The sequence below is a fragment of the Erinaceus europaeus genome, chromosome 11 (assembly GCF_950295315.1).
Source record: "Erinaceus europaeus chromosome 11, mEriEur2.1, whole genome shotgun sequence".
Taxonomy (NCBI): Eukaryota; Metazoa; Chordata; class Mammalia; order Eulipotyphla; family Erinaceidae; genus Erinaceus; species Erinaceus europaeus.
This window is the reverse complement of record NC_080172.1, coordinates 108,926,451-108,947,851: the sequence shown is the minus strand read 5'-3', so window position 1 is coordinate 108,947,851 and position 21,401 is coordinate 108,926,451.

Sequence of the window (21,401 nt, the reverse complement as noted above, 5' to 3'; positions counted from 1 at the left end):
AACATTTGTTGCTGCTACCTTTTCTGATGTATGACATTCTCAGAGGAGTGAAGTGCTATCCCATTGTTGCCTTTATTTGCATTTCTCTTACAATCAAAGACTTGTGGCATTCTTTCATGTGCTTCTTGGCCTTTTGGATCTCTTCTATGGTGAATATTCTGTCTCTGTCCTCTCCCCATTTTTGGATGGGGTCATTTGTCTTCCTGTTGTTGAGTTTGGCAAACTCTTTATATATTTTGGTTATTAGCCTCTTGTCTGATGTATGGCATGTAAAGATCTCCTATTCTGTGAGGGGTCTCTTGGTTTGAGTAGTGGTTTCTTTTGCAGTGCAAAAACGTTTTAATTTGATGTAATCCCATAGGCTTATACTTAGTCTTCTTTGTAACTGGATTTGTTTCATTGAAGATGTCTTTAAAATTTATGTGGAAAAGAGTTTTGCCAATATTTGCCTCTAAGTATCTGATAGTTTGTGGTCTAATATCCAAGTCCTTGATCAAATCGTTGATCCACTTGGAATTTATTTTTGTATTTGGTGAAATATAGTGGTTCAGTTTCATTCTTCTGCATGTTTCAACCTAATTTTTTCAACACCATTTGTTGAACAGATTCTGCTTTCCCAGTTTAATGCTCTGGGCACCTTTGTCAAAGATTAGATGTCCATAGATGTGAGGGCTTACTTCTGGGCTCTCAATTCTATTCCACTGGTCAGTGTTTCTATTTATGTTCCAATACCAAGCATTTTTTATGGCAATGGCCCTGTAGTACTATTTGAGATCCAGGAGTGTGATGTCTCCAGTTCTGTTCTTTCTTCTCAAGATTTTTTTGGCAATTCTATGTCTTTTCTGGTTCCAGATAAACATTTGTAGTATTGTTATTTAACTTAAAAAAGTGGTTGGGAGTTAGGGCTGCTTGCGGTGCATTAAAGGATTCACAGCAGGAGCTGGGAACTGGTTTATTAGGGTGAAAAAGGTAAAAGGCAATTTAAGTACTTATCATCAAGGGTTAAGCATACGCTAGGCCTATAAAGTCTGAATATAGTTATCAAAAGTTTAGTCCCATAAATTAAACAATTATTAGCTCTGAAAGGATGCTCATGGCTGTACAGGGCTCTAAAAGTTTACCGGCTAGCAGAGTCACACATGTTCAGTTCCCAGGAGAAGTAGACATGGTGAATGGATGTCTGGAGCACCTCCGCCGGGGTGCTTCTGACCAGCAGAAGAAGCAGCAGCCAAAGAGAGCCAGTGCCCACTCACTAAACTTTTACACCACCACAGCCTGGACCCACCCACATTCCTTCATGTGCAGACCATTACATACTGTCACCAAGGCTGACTTCAGCACTGTGTCGGGGATTCCATTCATGGTCACTGGCATATTGTGTCACCACATTGTAGCATTTATTCTATTCTCCTAAGAAATGTGGTTGGGATCTTGATGGGGATAGTATTAAATTTGTAGATGGCTCTGGGTAGTATATGCATTTTGATGATGTTAATTCTTTCAACCCATGAACATGGAATATCTTTCCACTTCTTTGTGTCTTTTTCAATTTCCTTGAGTAGTGACTCGTAATTTTCAGTATACAAGTCTTTCATGTATTTGGTTAGGTTTATTCCTAGATATTTTATTGTTTTGTTGTTATAGCAAAATAAGTTGATTTTTGGATTTCATCTTCTTCTAACTTAGTGTTTGCACAGAGGAATGCAACTGACTTTGAATATTAATTTTGTAGCCTGACACCTTACTGTATTTCCTGATGATTTCCAAAAGCTTCTTGCTGGATTCCTTATATCTTTCTGTGTATACTATCATGTCATCTGCAAATAGGGAGAGTTTGACTTTTTCTCTTGCAATCTGTATCCCTTTAATTCCTTTGTCTTGCCTGATTGCTATGGCAAGAACTCCCAACATTATGTTGAATAGTAATGGTGATAGTGGGCAGCCCTGTCTAGTACCTGATCTGAGGGGAAATGCTTCCAGTTTTCCATATTGAGTATGGTGTTGACTATAGGTTTGCTAAATACAGACTCCACTATCTTCAGGAATTTTCCATCTATTCCCATTTTTGTAGTGTTTTGATCATAAAGGGATGTTGTATTTTGTCAAAGGCTTTCTCTGCATCTATTGATATGATCACTATTGATATGATCATGTGGTTTTTGGTCTTGCTTTTATTGATGTGGTGGATCATGCTGATTGATATACATATGTTAAACCAACCTTGCATCCCTGGGATAAGCCTCACTGGGTTATGATGAACAATGTTTTTAATCTACTGCTCTATGTGGATGGCTAGAATCTTGTTCAATATTTTAGCATCTCTGTTTCTTTTTGGTTGTGTCCCTGTCTGATTTTGGTATGAGCATGATGTTGGCTTCATAGATGCTGAAAGGGAGTATTCCAATGTCTTCAATCTTCTGGAAAACTATAAAAAATAAGGTATTAGATCTTCCTTGAAGGTTTTATAGAATTTATCTCTGGACCACTCTGTGGTTTCCACTCGCTCGGGCGAACTCAGAACAGCCAGCAGGAAGAGCCAGTGGGCAGGAGGCGAGGCGCGGAGCTGCTGTTTCCACCTGGTTAAACAGCCAGCCAGCCGGCTGCGCCCAGACAACCCCGCGCACTGCGCCCGCAGCCCCGCAGCCCCGCAGCCCGCAGGAGGCCTACGCCAGCACACAAAAGCCCCAGGAGCCCAATGCCAACATGCTGGAGCCTTCCGGGAATTTTAACAACAAGAATTCATTTGTAAAACCATCTTGTTTTACATTCTTGGGAATGTTTTTGATAACTGTTTCAATTTCATTAACCATGATGGGCCTGTTCATGTCATCTAGTTCCTCTTTATTTAATTTTTGTAGTTCATAGCTATCTAGGAAATTGTCCATTTCTTCAGGTTCTCTAGCTTGGTGGCATGTAGTTGTTCATAGAAGTCTCTTGATATGTTGAATTTATGCAGTGTTTGTTGCAGTATCTCCTCTTTCATTTATGATCTGATTTATTTGTGTCTTCTCCCTTTTTGTTTTGTGAGTCTGGCTAAAGTTTGGGTTTTTTTCACTCTTTCAAAGAGCCAACATTTACTTCCCTTGATCTTTTGTATGGTTTTCTTATTTTCAACCTTATTTATTTCTCTCCTAACTTTAGTTATTTCTGTCCTTCTGGTTGCATTAGGGTTCCTTTGATCTTCTTCTTCTAGGTCTTTAAGGTGTGCAATCAGGTTTTTTATTTGTGCTATTTCTTGTTTCCTAATGTATGGCTTGTATGGCTATGAACTTCCCTCTCAGTACTGCCTTAGCTGTGTCCCAAATATTTGATAGCTTGTGTCAGTTTCATTGAATTTTCAAATCATTTTGATTTCTTCCTTTATTTCCTCTTTGACCCAGTACTGTTGAGCTTCCACATTTTGGGACTGTTAGTAATCTTTTCTAGATTGTTAAGTGTTAGTCTCATTCTATTGTGGTCTGAGAAGATGCTTGGGATGATTTCAATGCTCTTGAATTTGCTGATGCTGTCGTTGTGGCCTAACATATGATCTATCCTTGAGAATGACCCATGTGGACTTGAGCAGAATGTGTATTCCTGTTTCTTTGGGTGAATGACTCTGAAAATGTCCAATATTTCTAGTTTATCTATCTCCTCATTTAGCTCCATCATTTCTTTATTGATTTTCAGTCTGGCTGATCTGTGAAGTTGAGAGAGTGGGGTTTTGAAGTCCCTTACTAAGACTGTGTTGCTGTTAATATATTGCTGTAGCTCTTTCAGTAAATGTTTGATGTAATTAGATGGATTCTCATTGGAGGCATATATGTTAATAATTGTTAAGTCCTCTTGATTGACTGATCCTCTGAACACTAAGTAATGTCCATCCCTATCTTTTTAAATTTTATTTATTTTAAAGTCTATCGTGTCAGATATGAGAATAGCTGTTCCTGCCCATTTTTGTGGGCCACTGGCTTGTATGATAGTTTTCCATCCTTTCATTTTGAGTTTGTGTTTGTCTTATTGTGTTAGGTGGGTTTCCTGTAGACAGCATATTGTTGGGTTGTGTTTTCTGATCCATATTCTTACTCTGTGCCTTTTAATAGGTGAATTAAGTCCATTGACATTTACTGATATCAAAGTGAAGATATTTTAATGCCATTCTTGTATATTTTTAGAGTGTTCTGATAGATGGCATATTTATGGTGCTCTAACTGTTTATGGGAGACCTTTCAGAACTTCTTTCAGGGAGGCTTGGTGATAGTTGTTTCTTTCAACTGTTGCTTGTCTGAGAAGGTTTTTATGCCTCCATCTAGTCTGAATGACAGTCTAGCAGTAGTCTTGGTTGAAAGACTTTGTCATTGAGCACTCAATAGATATCTTGCCATTCTCTTCTGGCCTGTAGTTTTTGTGTGGAGAATCTGCTGCTCATATTGTGGGTTTTCCTCTGTAGGTAACACTTGTTTTTCTCTTGCAGCCTTCAGGATCCTTTCTTTATACTTATTCCTTTCCATTCTAAATATGATGTGTCTTGGTGTGTTTAAGTCTTGGTTAATTCTGTTTGGGACCCTCTGGACTTCTTGAACCTTTATGTCTTTGTTGTTGTCTAGACTAGAGAAGTTCTCAGCTGTTATCTCCTGAAGAATGTTTTCATACCCTCCCTCTCTTTCTTCCTCTGGTAATCCAGTAATGCATATATTACTTCTTTTGAAGTCATTCCATAAGTCTCTGTTGTTGTTTCAGTATCTGTCAATATCTTTTTGAGACCTCTTACTTCTTTTTTAATTGTCTCTAATTCATCCTCAATCTTGCTAATTCTGTCTTCAGCCTCATTTATTCTATTCTCTCTCCCCTCTACTGTTTTCTGTAGTTCATCTATTTTGTTACCTTGTTCTGATACTGTTTTAGTTTGTTCAGCTAGTTGTTTTCTTAGCTCAGCTACTTCAGGTTTCAGCTCTCTGATAAGCTTGAGATAATTAGTGTTTTCTTCCAGAGTCTCATTTGTTGCTTCTGCATTTCTGTTGACAATTCTTTCAAACTTTTTACTCATTCCTGCGAGTATTTCCTTAACTAGTGTTTGGATGTTGAACTCATTATTTTGTGCTTTAGTCTTTGGGAGGCTTTTAGCTGGACTCTTGTCCTGGTTCATTTATCCAATATTTATTCTGGTTGGTTTAACCATTATGTATCATATGTTATGATGTCCCTCTCTCAGTACTTTTCAAATTACTGATCATTGTCCCTGAGGTGGAGTGCAATGCCTTTAAAAGCCTCTTTTTAAAATTTTTCTTCTCTGTAGGCTATGGGAGCCTGAGGGCTTTTAAACTATAAGTAGGCTTCTTAGCTTAATCTCTCATTCCTGACCAAGAGATAAAGCAGGGTGGGGGAGAGACAATATAGTGTTTATGCAAACAGACTCTCACAACCGAAGGATCCAAAGCTCAGGGCTCAATTCAGCTTCTCTGCCAAGCCTGGCAGCACTGCTGGGCCCTATGAGTTTCTAAACAAGTCCAGTTTATAGTCTGTAGCTTCTGAGGCAACTATTCACTATGTTCTCATCAGGAGAACAACATGGAATGGCTCCCACAACATAGCCTCACTGCTAGGCCACCAAGGTGTAGATCTTCTCCTGAGTTTCCTCCTTAGTTCTCTGTCCCCTGGTGTCAGCACAGGGCCTCCCTGCCACTGCTCCAGATTCTGAGGGCAGTAGCAATGGAGACTCACAGTTGTGTTTGGTGAGTCTTAAGGCAGTCCTCTGCTCCCTTCAGCAGTCTTTTTGTTGGTAAATCAGACTGGAGATGGTGCCTCAACCAGTAAACTGTTGGACTGTTACCAGCCACTTAATCTCTCCCTAGGCTCCTCTCTGTCCATGAGACACAGGTATTTGCACTCACTGGTGATTTGGTGGATTCCTTAAGTCTTTTTAGTCCTGCCTTGTTGGGTTCCCAGATGATCTCCTTTGATATTCCTAGTTGACCCTGGAGAGGAGAGAAACACCAACCTGATCTTTATAAAACATGTCCTTTCCCTATGTCCATGATTCTGTTTGTTCACTGCTTTGCTGGTACACCTATGGTTGTTTCTTCTTACTCCCCAAAGTGAGATTTCCTTCCACCATTTATTACTTTCTTGTATTATTCTTGGCCATCCTAGGACTGATAGTCTTCTTATTCTACTTAATATTTTTGAATACCCCAACCATTCTCATGTACTCAACTGTCCTCTGTAAATGATAGGTTATCTGGATATCCATAGACTATTTCAACCTAAGTGGTCCATAAACATCAAAAAGCATAGTCTTCAAGGCCCATCTACATATAGTATAATGAATCTCTTTCCTACTGTGAACATTATTATCCCTTCTCTCTCTTGAAAGGTCATCCATCAGTTTTGAAGTTTTCCCTCACCTAATAAAAACCAAATCATATTTTATCTGTAACATCTTTGTTTCATTCCACCATTGTTTTCTTTGAGCTATTATCTATCATTTGAAACAAGAGAAGGAACTATATTTTCCTAAGTGTTGCTAGGCCTTTCTTTACTTTTCATTTATTCCTTTGAGAGCACTGAAGCATTGACATTATTTTTATTATTTTTTTATGTTGAAAAACCAGACTCTCAAGAGGCTAAACTTGGAGTTATAATTCACAGAGCTAAAAAAGAACTTGAATTCATGTCTGATCAGAAATCTTAGCCTCTTCCTATATCCTATCTTGGCATTTCTTTTTCATCCCAAGCAGTCTCATGGTCTCTCCTCAACTCAGATCAGTCTTCTCAAGCAACTGGTCTTCTTTCTTAACATTTTTGATAGACCAGTTCAAATGTCTATAGAACAGCTATAATATTAAATCTTCACAGCATTTTAGCCAGTATTTTAACTTACACCCCCCCCCCTCAGTGACACATACCAATGAAATGTCTATTATTTTTTTAATTTAGTATTTAAAAAAACAGTACCAGACAGTCCTGGAATGCTAGGCTTTGTTTCATACACTGAAATAATCAGCAGAACCCAAGTGCTAGTTACTTCCTTTTGACCCAGCTGTCACTCTACAGTTTACCAGACTCATCAATCCCAAGAATCTGTCAAATATGCCCAGTGTCAGTTTCTCAATGAGGTTTTATCATTAACCTTGTACACTGAATTGCTACAAATGAGCTGTTTCTTTTAATTATATCACCTGTGATAGTCCAAAGCCATTTTAGTCTACAATCCCTAGTTTATTACTCTCCTAGTTATAATAACAAGATATGCTGAGTAGGTCACAAAACAGAAATGTCTTTTTATTTTATTTTATTTTTTAATTTTTTCACAATTCTGGAGGCTGGATGTATGAAAGATTAGGATGCCAGCATGGTAACATTCTGGTGAGTGTTCTCTTTCTGGCTTGCAGATGACCACTTTTCTCTAATTTTTTTGAATGAACATAGGTAGAGAAAATATTCCATTTCTTTATCTTCTTATAAGACCACCAATCCCATTAAATTAGGACCACACTCATTATCTTATTCAAACTTTAATTACTTCCCAAAATTCATATATCTAAATATGGTCAGACTTTAGGGAGACTTGTTTCAGTCCAGAGCAATCTACTTAATAATTACAATTACTAAGTGCCTACTATGTACCAGATACTGGTCTAAGTAATTTACACTTACTATATAATTTGATTCTCATAATTCTATGATTTGGCTATTTCATGTCATTTTTCCAAATGAGAGAGCAGAGAAGGGTCATGTAACTCACTAACCCCCCTTAGTCAGTAATGGCAGAGTCAGAATTTGAGCCCAAGTGGTTATGTGCACTTAAATGGACTGAACTTGACGTCTTGGGGCCTCAAGGACTATATTCACTTTTCATAATAATCATTATGTTATCTTCAAGGCCCATTTAACTCTTCTTTTTTTTTTTTTAATTCCTCAAAGTTTAAAAATCTAGTCTCTTTTCAACACCAATTGCCCATTCAGATAAACAAGTCACTAGTGATTTTCAGTTTATTCCTTATTGTTCTCAAATCTTCCTTTAGGGCATGCTCCATCCCCTTAACAAGATCATTCCCTCCTTCTCCAGGGGATGTTCAGACCTTTACCCACCCTTTGACATCAAGTTTTGTCTCTTCTGTGACCTTCTTGTGATTTACATCTGCTCTATTTTCATTCAGTGTGCTTACAACCTTTTTTTTCTTTATTCTTGAAATACATAACACCAATATGTTAGAAGATAATGTGTGTTTCTCCTTGAAAATGGATTTCAAATCTTTTTACCTTTGCCTCTCTGAGACTGACATACACGAGGTGCTCAAGACATGTTTATTAGAGTAACTTCAATTGGATTTTTTTAACATTTCCCCCCAAGTTTTATTGAGACATATTTGACATAAAAGACAATACTAGTCTGACTTGTGATGACATGATGATTTGATAAATGTATTAGCCAGATGACCCCTGAATTCCCTTCTAGTCTAAAACCCTGTAATAATTGTTAGAATCGTATGTATACACCATGCATACCTCTGTTTGGAATGTTTTCATTCTATTAAACTTTCACAATCATATTTGTACTTTTAAATTAATCTCTCTCTCTTTCTCTCTCTCTCTTTCTCTCTCTCTCTTTCTCTCTCTCTCTTTCCCTTCAGGGGAATTAGTTTTCCATTTGTTGTGGTTTTGATTATTTGGAAAGTTAAGCCTAAAAAGTAAATTTTTCCTGGGTGTTCTCTCAAAATCTGATGCTAAGGTTTTCTGAAAGCCTTATTTTCACTTAGTTGAGATATTGCTGTTTCTGATTTTTTTCATATTATTTGGAACTTTTTTTTAACCCATAATGGAGACAGAAACCCAGAACTGGTGTGGAACAAATGGACTCCACAGAAACTTAACTCTGAGTAAGATTATCCTGACTAAGAGACAAAAACCCAAACTAAAGAAATTTGGCCTGTTTGGTTCTACAGCATTGGTTTATGAGTCAGACCTTAAAGTATGTTGAACCAACCATAAGGTTCCATAGAAATGCAGGACTTCATTGCCCTGCTTAACAAGTGAGATGTACTTCTTTCATGGGGTGGCTCTGACAGTATAATAAAAGACAACCTTATAGTTGGGAAAGAAGTAAGACACCTGGACAAAGTAAAAATTTTTTTTAAAATGTAATATTTTGTTTTTGTTTCAACTTGCAAGTGCACTCACTAAATACTTCATTAGATAGTTGATGTTGTTGGATAATAATTTTTTTTCTGGAACACTACTACACACATTCTCTAATTTCACCATCACTGTAAATTTATAGCACTGTTAATATTCTTATTAACATCTTCATTTTATAAAATCTTAGAAAGGCTTAAAGACATGCCCAATGTCATTGAATCAACTAAATTAGAGTTAAGACCTAAATTCAGATCCTTTAAACTCAAATCCTAAACTGTCCCTATAAGATTACAGTGTGTTGGATTTACCCTTTTGTGAACTGTGATAGATTTTCTTGTTGAATATTTACTTTGATTCCTTTTCACAACAGGCTACCAAGAAGAGCAGAGACATGACTCAACATTCTTAAACTGATAATTTAGAGGAATCCAGAGCTAACTGGGTAATATTTAGGACACAACAGTGGTGGCCATCAGAGAACCTTATTCTACTGATTTGACTTTTGTGCTAATATATTAGTAGACCTGCTTCTTTTGGGAAGTAGCCATTTTGATAACTTTTGATTCTATGCTTGTTACCATGCCTGGTGCTCTTGCAAGATTTGTACAGATCCAAGCATTTTCATGAATAGGTGTAAAATCGAGTTGGAATATAATATATGAACAATAAATATGTGATACATGCTGGGTCAAATGATACTTTGCAAGGAATGTCAGGCATGCTGGATGAATTAGTTCTGAGTATCATGACCCCCCCCCCCACACACACACACACACAGACTGACTTCCTGGATCTTTACGTTGACCTTTATCTATGTTCACTTTAACTACACTGAATTAAAACAAACACTTTAAAGCTTCCATTCTACTCATGTAGCTCTTAATACTCAACTTCTTTTTTTTTAAAAAAAGTTTTTAATATTTATTTATCTATTTATTCCCTTTTCTTGCCCTTTTCCAGGCTAGTGTAGGGGTGCCTCTTCCCAGGCACATACTCTCTGGGTTGAAAAGAATGTGGCTGGAGCCAGCCTGGGCTGCTACTCACTCAGCGATGCGAGGGAGATGACTCAGGAATAGACTTGTGGTGGCAAGACAGTGCAATATCTTTATTGATCAGAGAGCCAAGGCTATTAAAAGGCAGACCCAGAAGTGGCAAGTTGGAAATGGAAATGGCTTAACATGATTTGGAAAGGGGCAGAGAAAGGCAAAAGGGCTGGGAAAAGTAGGAACTTCCTTAGCAACTGTTGTAAGGGTTTTAACTGGTAGGATTAATAATATCCTGCAGGCAGGGAGGGTCTTAAAGGTAGAAAGAAGACAGATTAAAGGAATGGGGTGGGTGGGGCTCTTTCAGGCAAACAATGATTATATAGATAGGCTATAGTGTCGGGAATGCAGGGTGGAGCAGGGGGAGCTGGCTTAATGTTTTAAGGAATGCCAGGTTCCTGGAGACAGAAAATGCAGGGTGCTTTGTGAGGCTCCTCACAATTTTCCGACATCTCCCCCTTTCTTTTTGTCTAATGGTCATACTTTCTGGAATGTGGGGTGCTTTGTGAGGCAGGGAGTCTGATAAGATGGGGCAAACCTTTGGGATTACTCCTGTCCCTCCTTGCTCAACCTCTCAGTAGAGAGAGAGACTGACAGGATAGACACACTCCTCAGGTCAAGCCTTGCCAGGCTCTACCACATCCTCACAACTTCCTGACAGCCCTTGTTTCATTGTTTTAGTTATTCATCATTGTTGGCTAGAACAGAGAGAAATGGAAAGAGGAGGGGAGATAGAGAAGGAGAGAGAAAGATACACACCTGCAGACCTGCTTCACCGCTTGTGAAGCAACTCCCCTGCAGGTGGGGAACCTGGGGCTTGAACTGGGTTCCTTACACCAGTCCTTGCACTTCATGCCAAATGCACTTAACCTGGTACACTACCGCCAGACTCCCAATACTCAACTTCTTATTATAATATTCTTTTATACAGCCCACTGTTGGGATAAACCCTATTTTTTCCTCCCTGACATTTACAGGAGAGAAACATCTATAAACACAGCACTCCCTGTTTCTTTCTGACTCTTCACTCATGGTTCTCCCAATATCATGCCTCCTCAAAAGAAGAGGTATAACTTCTCCAGTTGTCAGGTGTGAAGGGGAATTTTTTCGTGTCCAATTAAATGGGCTGTAAGTATCCTAACAGTTGGTTAATCATTCTGTTTGACTGAGAAGATGATTCTGGACAAGAGTAATATCTGAATTTTTATACTGAGTGAGATACATTTCCCTGTCACTTGTGGATTGGCCCCATTCAAGTATATGAAGAGCTACATAGAGAACAACAAGTCTGAAGGGAAAACAAATCTTTCTACCTGATTTTTTGAACTAGAACATTGGTCTTATGCATTTTGGGTACTTATACTGAAACACTGGCACTTTGGATGATCTGAAGCCTACAGTCTTTTATATAAGCATTACACCACAGCCTTCTTGAGTTTCCAGCTTGCCAACTCTTAAACTTGGTGTTTTTCCCACTCCATGTCCTTGTGACCTTATTCTTTATAGTTAACCTTTTGGTAAGTTTATATACACATATACTTCTCAGGTGTTCTGTTTCTCTGAAGAACCCCAACAATTAAAACTAAGATGTTTACAAAGGTGTCAAGCTGCTGTCCAGAATCCACATTTGTTTCCCCTGAGAAAATGCAGAGATTAGTGAACAAGATAGACAATATATTTAACTGTATAGAACAGTGTATTTAAGTGTGGTAGCAAGTCTACATGGTTACTTCTTAAATTGTTCTTACTAGTACTAAAGTTGATATTTTGATCAGTACATTTTTCTGATAATGCATCTATATTTGAAATGTTTCTAAACAAGAGGGCAAGAAAGGGCTTGGCATTAAGGGAAACTCAGGAATCCCAATGAAGGTGCTTAACCTATGTGAATAGGATGCCTGCCTTGCTGGGTTCAAGCCCTGGGACCATCTGGAAGTGTTATGGTACCTTAGGAAGTTCCAGTTCTATATTTCTAGCTCCCTATCTCTTTGCTTATCTTTTTTTTTTTTTTTTCTAAAAAGTCAACCCATGCTTGGTAAAACATGTTCACTGCCATGACACGTATGCAACTCAGGTTTAAGTCCCACTGCCCCCAAATTGAAAAAAGCTTCAGTGTTGTAGCCTCTCTCAGAGACTCTCTCTCTCTCTCTCTCCCTATCCCTCTTCCCTACTTAATTATAAAGTTTTCTTGCAATAACCATCCAGAAAAACTTCCTATACTTCTTCCATACTGAATTCTATTAATTCTAACGTTCTATATAAGTGTTTGTGCATAGGGAGAAAAGAGAAAGAATATGTGAATATGAGTAGAAAATATAAAATTTGAGGGCTGGGCAGTGGCACACCTGGTTAACAGTACACTTTACAGTGCACAAGGACCTGGGTTCAAGCCCCTGGTCCCCCACCTGGAGGGGGAAAGCTTCACGAATGGTGAAGTGGGGCTTCAGGTGTCTTGCTGTATTTTTTCATCTCTAGCTCCCCCTCCCTTCTCAATTTCTCTTTGTGTCTATCCAATAATAAATATATAGATAAAAAAGAAAATATAATGTTTTCCTATTGATCCTTGGAGAAAGGTTTATAATGTTCCCTGAGATATATACACAGGATTTCTTTTTATCTGTCAGTTCAATTATAAAATAACTTAGTACTGTGCTGGACATCACGTAACCCAAACTCCGCTTAGTAAAAGAAAGTTTCCATACTTTAAGTGTGAAGGGCATTGGTGCTAGCAGGAGCCAGTGAAGGTAGGAGCCAATAATTTTCCCTTATTTCACATCAAGCTGATAACCAGAAAAGGAAAGGAGGGAGGTGAGAAGAAAGAGGGGGGGGGAAAGGGGCTACATAAAACATGTACATTGTAGATAAAATCCCTTTGGGGTATGAAAACTTCATCCCCAGTTAATGGCATAGAATTTTAAGAATGATCATTAATGATCGTGACTCGAGTTAAAACTCCTCACGTTCCTTCCTTGTGCTGAAATACAGGATTCTACTCCAGCAAGTCACTTACTGTCAGGCCTTGCCCCCTAGCATCACCTCTAATGATTGCTTCCTCACCGGGAATCTTGCTAGAACTACAGTCACTGCCAGAAATATCTGGCACCAAATTCCTCTCCAACTCAGCGCCTAATGTCATTACACGTCCTACAACAGCTGCACGGATACCTCAGTGAGTCATTTGAACATTTCAGAACGGATAAAGAACTGCCATTTACTTACGCCCAACACTAATCCAAACATGGTCTTTCACAAAATGATCTAAATAAACGGCCAACTGGGCTGATAACAAAAGTTGACAAATGAAGCTTTCAAGCAGAACTTCTTCCTGCACCCATGCAAAGCAATAAGCTACAGATGTCATACACAGAGGAGTGCATAGAGTGAGGTGTGGTGACAGCCATCCCCTCAAGCATGATGCTTGCTTGCTTGCTTGGCATCCTGGTCACTTTCAGCTCACTTCTTTCTATTGGGCAGTATGCTACTGAGCAGTCACACACAGTCACATACCACAAATATCATGACCAATTTGCAAGTACTTGGTGGACAGAGATAAATAATAACACCTCCTTTACTCTTTTAATAGTCTCATTCATGTGGAGATACTTAAAAGCAAACAAAAACAGTTCGCACACAAGCGATAAGGGTTCCAAAAGATCTCTACTTAGAGGACGTGAGATTTCAAAGGAGAAAGTGGCCAGTGTGTTTGAGAAAAGGGACAGAAGGAACTCCGTTCAGTGATGATTCCTCCTGAGACACCACCTAGTCTTATGCTTTTCTAGTTGTTTCTTTCTGAGTGTTTAGGGTACCTCTGGTGGGGAGGTACTGGGCCTTTCTCTGCTGCTTTCCACAGAAGGCATTGTATTTATCAATTTTGTATGGAAGCGCCAAATGATGTATGCTTTCAGAAATTAGTGCTGACACCTGGAACACAATTTTTCTGAGGTAGATATTTATTTAGAAACAAAACAGGATTTGAGACTTGGAATGGAAAGTGAGCTGGTGAAAGCCGCTGTCTGGAAGGCCATGAGAAAACATAAATCTACTCTCCATGAGAAGAAGCAGAAACACAGGCTAGGCAGAGATGGAAAGAATAGACAAGGAGGAAGGAGAGGGGAGGAGAGACAATATGTGCAGATGGGAGTCATAGTTTGAAGAAAAAAAAAACAGAAAGAGGAACATCTAATAAAGAAATTAACTACTTATTTGTAAATCACTCCCATCTTCTCAAAGTAGTCCTTGAATTGTTACACACACACACACACACACACACACACACACACACACACACACCATGACTTAGGTGATTCTTACTGCTGCTATTGTTTTTGGAAGAAATTAAAGAGGTAAGTGTCAGGCTTGAATCAGTGGAGTGTCTAATCCTTCCCTGGGGCAGTTGGAGCACAGAATCAGGCCTTGAGCATTGTACTGCCAAAGGGTGTGGACTGATTTGAGTCATCGTTTCCAGATCTTAAAAACTAAGGAGATACTAATATATGTCAGGCATCTAAAATGTCATTTTAAAGAGTTGGGTTAGTGGCTGGGTGGTGGTACATCTGCCTGAGTGCACATTCCAGTGTACAGACATCAAGGTTCAAGCGTCCTGTCCTTACCTGTTGGGAACACTCTTTTATTGATTTTAAATAAGAAGGATTGTGGGTCTTGTATGTAATTCATAAGGCTGACATTATAAGCTATAGCATAGGACTTAAATTCGTAAGGGATTGTGGGTATAAAGGAGTACATACATGAAACTCTGGCAGAAGTTGCTGCTTTGGTTTTTAAAATATATTTATTCATCTATTTTAATTCTTATTTATAAAAAGGAAATATTGACAAGACAGTAGGATGAGAGGGGTACAATCCCACCACCAAAATTCTATATCTACTCTGTATCTCTCCCTTGAAATCTTTCCTACTCTTTAACCCTCTGGGAATATGGACCCAGGATCATTATGGGGTGCAGAAGGTGAAAGATCTGGTTTCTGTAATTGCAACCCTGATGAACATGGGCGTTGGCAGGTTGATCCATTCTCCCAGCCTGTCTCTCTCTTTCCCTAGTGGGGCAGGGATCTGGAGAGGTGGGGCTCCAGGACACGTTGGTGGGGTCACCTGCCCAGGGAAGTCCGGTTGGCATCATGGTAGCATCTGGAACCTGGTGGCTGAAAAAGAGTTAAGATATAATGCAGAACAAATTGCTGACTAATCCTGAACCTAAAGGCTGGAATATTGCAGATGAAGATTTGGGGTCTTCGTTTTTGGCAAAAGCTAGTAAGTCTATTTTAGTTGTTCTCTTTTCTGCACCTTCTTCTATGGTTGCTGTTCTTGTCTGATCTTCTCCTGGGACTTGCACAATAGCATTTCTCTTGGGACCCACACATGTTGTAACTAAATGCTAGTTAACTAAGTTTAAGGACTCCTGACTCTTCTCACCTAACTAGACTTTTTTCTCCTATTTCCCATATGATTTTTATGTGCCAAATAACCCTTTATACACACAAAAGCCCCCAGAAGTTTTAACTTTTTCTCAATATCTATCTGCAGGGGGTAAGGGGGGAGCTTCCTAAGTGGTGAAGCTTTATTCAAGTCTCTTATCTCCCTCCCCTACTCTCTCTCTCTCCCTTATCTCTTGACTTCTTTATTTCCACCCAAAATAAATAAGTAAAAATTAAAAAAAAAAGAATTGAGTTACCGTTTAAAGCTAGTTTAAAAGATACCTGCATAATCTAACTCAATCTATTCACAAAAACACAGAGATTCCAGATACAAGAGTTTGGTCTATGGCCAAATGCCAACTCTTTACTGGTCACTAGGACTAGTTCTTCCGACCAAAATGAAATCAAGTCTCTAGCTACTATACCAAGCTCAGATTTAGCAACTTACTACAGTGAAAGAGTTTAGAGAGGGGAAAAAAGTTTAAACACTAAATAAGACCTAGTCTCAAACCAGCAATACAGAATAGTGAAGAACAAAGACATAGCTGGAATCAGAGACTCTGGACAATTTAATGTGTAATTTTGGGCAGGTAACTTAACTTCACCAAGCTTTGGGTGGAGCAAGAATGCTTGTCTCCAGGAAAGATTTTGTTTGTTTGTTTGTTTAATACAGCAATATATGTAAAAGTCTATACCAAATAAATGGATAAATGGAGGAATTATTCTTGTTGTCAAATGGAGACATTTCCAGATGTATCAGGCATTGCTTTTTTTTATAATGGCTTCTTACTTAATTATAAGATTAATCCATTTTCATTATCAATAGTGGGGAAAATAGAAGAAACTTTTTGAAGTTTATTATTTATTAATTTATTTATTTACTTACTACTTCTCTACTACCAGGAAATAACCACAGCTAGTATGGTGTAGTATTTCAAGAGGAATGATTCAGGCTGTGCTGTTTCTTGTGCCTTATAACCTTCCAAGCTCATTCAATTTAGAATTTAAAAAAAAACTGGCAAGAATGCAGTCTGTTCTGAAACCAATTTCTTGTTTGTTTTTTTACTTTAGAATGTAGGAGGAGGAAAGATATAACTTATGTCAATACAAACATCACATTTTAAAATCAGATGTTTATCCTTTTCTACAACTAGATTTGTACAGTTCTGTGTGGCCATTTAACCAGTTTACCATGCAGAATCTTCTTTGACATTCTTAGCAGTTCAAGGCATTGGGTATGGTTATTTCCCACATTTTACAGATGAGGAAATTGAGGATCAAGAAAGCTAAATGGTTTTTTCTTTGGGTCTTTCAGGCAGGGAGAACTTGGATGGAAGCCTAGGATTTCTAACTCAAAGCTGGTATCTCTCTGCTAATTATCCTTACCAATGAGAACTCTCTCTAATTAGCCTTAATCATCTAAACGGCCTCAAAGATAAATGAGGAAAGAGCACAGTGAGCTAGAGAAAACACAGGAGAGCAAGTCAGGGGATTTTGGTTTAATGTCTGTTTCCAGCACTGCCAAGTCCTCCTCTGCCTTAGGTTCTAAGAGTTCCTCATTTGTCGAATGAGAGTGAGAAGGGTTGACCTTTGGGAGAGTTTTACCTTCGCATCCAATATTGTGTCATTTTAAGGTACATGAAAAGTTGACATATCTCTACCTTGTAAATAAATTGTTTACATAAGATTTTATTTGCTTACTCATTAGATAGAAGAAGGGAGAAATTGGGGCCTGGTGGTAGCACACCTGGTTAAGTGCCCACATCATAGAGCATAAAGACCCAGGTTCAAGCCTCCTGCCCACACCTACTAGAGAGAAACTTCTCAAGCTGCAAAGCAGTGAAGCCGGTGTTTCTCTGTCTCTCTCACTCTCTGTATTCCCCTTTCCTTACAACTCCTGTCTCTGTCCAAAATAAATAAATAAATAAGCAAAAGTATTTGATAGAGAAATTGAGAGGGATTGGGGAAGAGAAGATAGAGATGGAAGAGATATAGAGAAACATTTGCACCACTGCTCCTCTGTTGGTGAAGCTTTCCCTCTGTGGGTGAGGTCCAGGGTTTTGAACCCTGATCCATGTGCAAAGTAGTATGTATGCTCAATCAGGTTCTCCACCACCTAGCCCCAATACACCTTTGATATAATGCTTAAGATTATGCCCTCTATAAATCTAAAGGACTACTGTGAGACATCTTGTACCTTCAATGCCGACAATCTTCAATCTGACCCAAATAATAGGATGTCCTAGTTCATGTTGTGGCCCTAAATCATTCCTAGCTCCAGGGAGATACCCTTCGTAAAGCTATAGTGCTGAGCTGAGGAGAAAACAAACATAATGGTTATGCAAAAAGGTCTTCTTGCCAGAAGTACCAAAGGTCTCAGGTTCACTCCCCAGCCCTACCATAAGCCAGAGTTGAGTAGTGCTCTGATTAAATAAGTAAATAAAGTACTAAAATATAATAATAAAGTGTTGATAAAAGAGAGAAGCGGGAAGCAATTACAGAAACCAGACCTTCCACCTTCTGCATCCCACAATGACCTTGGTTCCATACTCCCAGAGGGTTAAAGAATAGGAAAGCTATCAGAGGATGAGATGGGATACGGAGTTCTGGTGATGGGAATTATGTGGCGTTGTACCCCCTCTTATCTTATGGTTTAGTCAATGTTTCCTTTTTATAAATAAAAAATTTAAAAAAAAAGAGAGAAGCTACAGTACTGTGGATACCAATTTGGCAGGTAATATTTCAAGTAAAATGCCACATTCTTTTTCTAAAAATGTGATGCTTTTAGTGGAATCCTGATGCCTATTTTAGGGCATACTATATCCTGTTACTAACTGGATATTATTTGAGATTTTCAGATCATATATATATATATATATATATATATATATATATATATATATGATTGATTTCTTGTAGTTTGTTTTGTTTCATTTGGGGGATTTTTTACAGAGTTTTGTCCTCACACATGCACAATCTCATAGCCCCTTGGGACAGCTTTTTCACTCAGATAGAGAGAGACAGAGAGAGAGAGATGGAGAGATACAGAAGTAGAGACACTGCTACCGACACTTGAACTTTCCCCAACACCATAGCATTTTTCTAGAGTTTGAACCTGGGTCTCATGTACAAGACATGCCCAACCTGGTGAACTATCACTCCAGGTTTGGACCAGAGAGATTTTGAAATTCACTAAGAACTTTTTGTGGCCCTAGAGAAAGATTTACAGAACTAGTAGCATTCTCTGAACTTGAAAGGTTGAATTCTTCATCCAAGAAATGAGCACGTAGGTATAGTCACCAGATGTTGCTAGAACTGCCAGTGAGGTACACTCAAGTCCCAGTGTCCTTGCTAAACACAGATGGATTGCTGCTCAGGGTCTCCTAACCCTTAGTCTTCGCTGACTTCAGCCTGAAGAGGGGGCCTCTCCACTTCAGAAAGCCCCAGGAAGGACTTGGGAGCAGCTGTTCCAGTGCAAAGAGAGGATTTTGTTGTAAACTCTCTCCCCTGATGAAACAAACAGGAAGTCTCTTCTTCTGAACACATTCCATTCCTAGATTGTTGAATAAACTGAAGGGGGGGGGGGAAAGGTAGTTTTTCTAAGCCGAACAGTTAATAAATAGATGTCTTTTCTTAGACTTGTATTCTTAGACTTTGTATTTCTCAGCCTGACTTTCAAAATCCCAACTAATCTAAAATTCTCCTGTCGTAATTAGGCACAGGTAGGCTATCCTGCCTTCTTCATCTTTCCCCATACCAGAAATTGTTGCCACCTACACAAGACCTTTAGATCCTTCAGATCTCAAAAATACACACCTCTTCCAAGAAGCCTTCCCTGACTAGTGTTCTAATTAATATATTAATAGCCACCATCTTACACTTAAGCTGTTATTTATGTCATACATTTAGATCTTAGTCATCTACAGTCCTTCAAAGACAAGAGTGTCATATCTTTACCGTGCCTCAACCAGATTTCAGTTGCCCTGAGAACTGATACTCTGGCATAGAGTTACTCAGGGCACAAGAGAGTATGGGGGTTGGGCAGTGGTGCACCCAGTTGAACATATATGTTATCATATTCGAGTCCCCACTAGCAGGAGGGAGAAACTTCAGGAGCACTGAAGCAGTAATGCAGGTGTTTGTCTTTCTCTCTCCTTCTCTATTTCCCCTTCCCCTATCAATTTCTCTCCATCGTATCAAATGATAAAAAAAAACAATAAAATGGGAGTCAGGCGATAGCTCAGAGGGTTAAGCACATGTGGCGAGAAGCTCAAGGACAGGCGTAAGGATCCAGGTTTGAGCCCCTGGCTCCCCACCTGCAGGGGAGTCGCTTCACAGGAGGTGAAGCGACTTTCTCTCTGCCTCTCTGTCTTCCCCTCCTCTCTCCATTTCTCTCTGTCCTATCCAGCAATGACTACATCAATAACAACAACAACTACAACAATAAAACAAGGTCAACAAAGGGAAGAAATAAATATTAAAAAAAGAAAGTGTCTGTCAAGCTGATTCCTCATTTAAAAAAACAATAAAACAATAAATAAATAAATGCAACAGAATATGAAGCTGTCAGATCAGATAATACGGGCAAATGTCTCAGCATGAGTCCTTGGCATTTCTTTTATTAATATGTGATCAATTAAGCCCTCGGTATGGACTCTGATACCTCTTGGACCTCTGCTTTCTCATTGTAATATCTCAGGTAATAAGCCTAGACTAGGACTTAGTGTGTGTTAAGACAGTCAGTGATAGTCATTGCATGCAAGAACGACCCAACTGATTGTAGGTTCCATGTTATGGGCCACAGGACACACAGATACACACATACAGTAGCCTGTACCACGAAAAGACTAGGAAGTGAGGGCAGAGCAAAGAAGAGACTTGAACTCAGAGAATTAGACCACAGTGTCATCAGCATGGTCACAGAGGAAAGTATGAAAAACCATACATCCCCATTACCTGAATCAGAGCCTTGCTACATACAAGGAACACAATCCAGGCAGAATGATGGTTTGATTTGAGTGGTGCTGGCTGAAATCTATTAAGTTAGTAATCACATACTCAGTACCTCAAAAGAGTCCTTTAGTGGCTTTAAACTGCAGAAACCACAGACGGGTTCAATTTGGCGGTGTTATTAAGCAAATAAATGGATTTTTAGATATTTAACTTCTAATCAAATGTGAACTTCAGGAAGCTAAATGCTCCAATGACACCACTAAATACGCCTTTGTTATACAGCCATGGTTTGACTTTCGAGGCAAACTTGAGGGCCTAAATTCAATCTCATTAGTTCATATTTTGTCCAAAATGCAATTTATAATGAAGTCAGCAAATTAGGTCCCTTGACCATAAACCTCACAGAAGGGAAGCAAACAGAGCATGAATCAAAAAAGGCTCTAGACAGGAGTTGGCCATTAGTAACATAGGCATTAAGTGTAAAATTAAAGGTGAGAGTTCAGTGGCGATGTTTTCTCTGTAACACAATACAAGCAACAAATACAAGTATTGAACATAAATAAAAATATCAGTTTAATAGCAACAGTAGTAATACTAATGACTAATAATACTGTAAAGCCTCTCCTTATGTTTTTGGATAAAATGACAAGCTCATGAACCTCAAGTGAGACTCATTTTTATTCACTGCCACTGTCCTTAAAATTTGTCAGTTGCTTGTTCCAAGTTGTTATAGGCCATCTAGTGTCGAAACCACTCAAGCTGCGCCCAGACCTCATCTGTATTTCTGAACAATGGGGTGAGTCACGGTCAGCCACAAGTATGATTCTATTACCACCGGCGGTTTGTATCACCAAGC